This window comes from Leptodactylus fuscus, unplaced genomic scaffold (genome assembly GCF_031893055.1).
Source record: "Leptodactylus fuscus isolate aLepFus1 unplaced genomic scaffold, aLepFus1.hap2 HAP2_SCAFFOLD_473, whole genome shotgun sequence".
Lineage (NCBI taxonomy): Eukaryota > Metazoa > Chordata > Amphibia > Anura > Leptodactylidae > Leptodactylus > Leptodactylus fuscus.
Genome location: NW_027440499.1, coordinates 5,001 through 7,500, shown reverse-complemented (window position 1 = coordinate 7,500; position 2,500 = coordinate 5,001). Strand labels below are relative to the sequence as shown.

The 2,500-nt window shown below is 53.1% G+C and overlaps 2 non-coding genes and 1 pseudogene across 2 annotated transcripts; all 3 read left to right on the top strand.

Annotated features, from left to right (window-relative positions):
- The first annotated feature begins 333 nt into the window (after positions 1-333).
- On the top strand, positions 334-442 carry LOC142188465 (5S ribosomal RNA; annotated as a pseudogene).
- A 721-nt stretch (positions 443-1,163) lies between these two features.
- On the top strand, positions 1,164-1,282 carry LOC142188513 (5S ribosomal RNA). Its single transcript, XR_012712956.1, has one exon. It is a non-coding gene; the product is annotated as a 5S ribosomal RNA (ribosomal RNA).
- A 727-nt stretch (positions 1,283-2,009) lies between these two features.
- LOC142188448 (5S ribosomal RNA) lies at positions 2,010-2,128 on the top strand. The gene has a single exon (XR_012712929.1). It is a non-coding gene; the product is annotated as a 5S ribosomal RNA (ribosomal RNA).
- The last annotated feature ends 372 nt before the right edge of the window (positions 2,129-2,500 follow it).

Below are 2,500 nucleotides of genomic sequence, written 5' to 3'. Positions count from 1 at the left end.
GGCAACCATCTCACCTTCTTCCTTAGCCGACTCCTGGACAACGGGCTCCGGCCCAGCTTGCTCTTTCTTTCACCCCCGGAATGGTTTCTTAGCCCTGCGCAGACCCTGCGCCCAGCCCTTTTGAAAGAGGGCGGCTGCGGCCTGTGACTGGTTGCTGAACCACACCTGTGGGTATAAGGGCCGCCCCCAGCCCTTGCACTGCTCCTGCTGGAATATGAAGTTCCCTTAAGAGAAGGCAAAAAGTGAAGAAAAAGGCCTAGCGTGGAGTAGTGCAAAGAGCTGCCGTCAGCCAGGCTGCAAAGTAGAAGAGGAGTAAGTGAGAGGCTTGTCTTTGCCTACGGCCACACCACCCTGAACACGCCCGATCTTGGAAGCTAAGCAGGGTCGGGCCTGGTTAGTACTTGGATGGGAGACCGTCTGGGAATACCAGGTGCTGTAGGCTTTTGCTTTTCCTCACTTCCACCAGCAGGGGGTCACTCTCCTCTATGCCATTTTTACATTCACTTTTTACACTGCACACTTGCTTCTTTTACATTCGCTTTCTCTCTTGCACTCTTTAGTCCTTGCAAAATCCTAGTATTCTCATTCGTACCTCTATCACTCTTAGCAGCTGCAGCCGCAGCGGGCGTGGTGGCCACCAGCGTTGTGGCTTTTTACTTTTAATAATAGCAGGCTTCATTTCCATAGCATCTGGGCCTCCCGCCGGGCTGGAGGCCATAGCTAGTAACCTGCAGACCAATTTACAGGGCAACACAGGCTGAACATCTTTGCAGGCAACGCGCCCTAGGAAAAGAGAAGCCGACTGAAAAGCAGCTTCGCTTCCAGGCACGGGCAACCATCTCACCTTCTTCCTTAGCCGACTCCTGGACAACGGGCTCCGGCCCAGCTTGCTCTTTCTTTCACCCCCGGGATGGTTTCTTAGCCCTGCGCAGACCCTGCGCCCAGCCCTTTTGAAAGAGGGCGGCTGCGGCCTGTGACTGGTTGCTGAACCACACCTGTGGGTATAAGGGCCGCCCCCAGCCCTTGCACTGCTCCTGCTGGAATATGAAGTTCCCTTAAGAGAAGGCAAAAAGTGAAGAAAAAGGCTTAGCGTGGAGTAGTGCAAAGAGCTGCCGGCAGCCAGGCTGCAAAGTAGAAGAGGAGTAAGTGAGAGGCCTGTCTCTGCCTACGGCCACACCACCCTGAAAACGCCCGATCTCATCTGATCTTGGAAGCTAAGTAGGGTCGGGCCTGGTTAGTACTTGGATGGGAGACCGCCTGGGAATACCAGGTGCTGTAGGCTTTTGCTTTTCCTCACTTCCACCAGTAGGGGGTCACTCTCCTCTATGCCATTTTTACATTCACTTTTTACACTGCACACTTGCTTCTTTTACATTCGCTTTCTCTCTTGCACTCTTTAGTCCTTGCAAAATCCTAGTATTCTCATTCGTACCGCTATCACTCTTAGCAGCTGCAGCTACAGCCGCAGCGGGCGTGGTGGCCACCAGCGTTGTGGCTTTTTACTTTTAATAATAGCAGGCTTAATTTCCATAGCATCTGGGCCTCCCGCCCGGCTGGAGGCCATAGCTAGTAACCTGCAGACCAATTTACAGGGCAACACAGGCTGAACATCTTTGCAGGCAACGCGCCCTAGGAAAAGAGAAGCCGACTGAAAAGTAGTTTCGCTTCCTGGCACGGGCAACCATCTCACCTTCTTCCTTAGCCGACTCCTGGACAACGGGCTCCGGCCCAGCTTGCTCTTTCTTTCACCCCCGGGGTGGTTTCTTAGCCCTGCGTAGACCCTGCGCCCAGCCCTTTTGAAAGAGGGCGGCTGCGGCCTGTGACTGGTTGCTGAACCACACCTGTGGGTATAAGGGCCGCCCCCAGCCCTTGCACTGCTCCTGCTGGAATATGAAGTTCCCTTAAGAAAAGGCAAAAAGTGAAGAAAAAGGCCTAGCGTGGAGTAGTGCAAAGAGCTGCCGGCAGCCAGGCTGCAAAGTAGAAGAGGAGTAAGTGAGAGGCTTGTCTCTGCCTACGGCCACACCACACTGAACACGCCCGATCTCGTCTGATCTCGTAAGTTAAGCAGGGTCGGGCCTGGTTAGTACTTTGATGGGAGACCGCCTGGAAATACCAGGTGCTGTAGGCTTTTGCTTTTCCTCACTTCCACCAGCAGGGGTCACTCTCCTCTATACCATTTTTACATTCACTTTTTACACTGCACACTTGCTTCTTTTACATTCGCTTTCTCTCTTGCACTCTTTAGTCCTTGCAAAATCCTAGTATTCTCATTCGTATTGCTATCACTCTTAGCAGCTGCAGCTGCAGCGGGCGTGGTGGCCACCAGCGTTGTGGCTTTTTACTTTTATTAATAGCAGGCTTCATTTCCATAGCATCTGGGCCTCCCGCCGGGCTGGAAGCCATAGCTAGTAACCTGCAGACCAATTTACAGGGCAACACAGGCTGAACATCTTTGCAGGCAACGCGCCCTAGGAAAAGAGAAGCCGACTGAAAAGCAGCT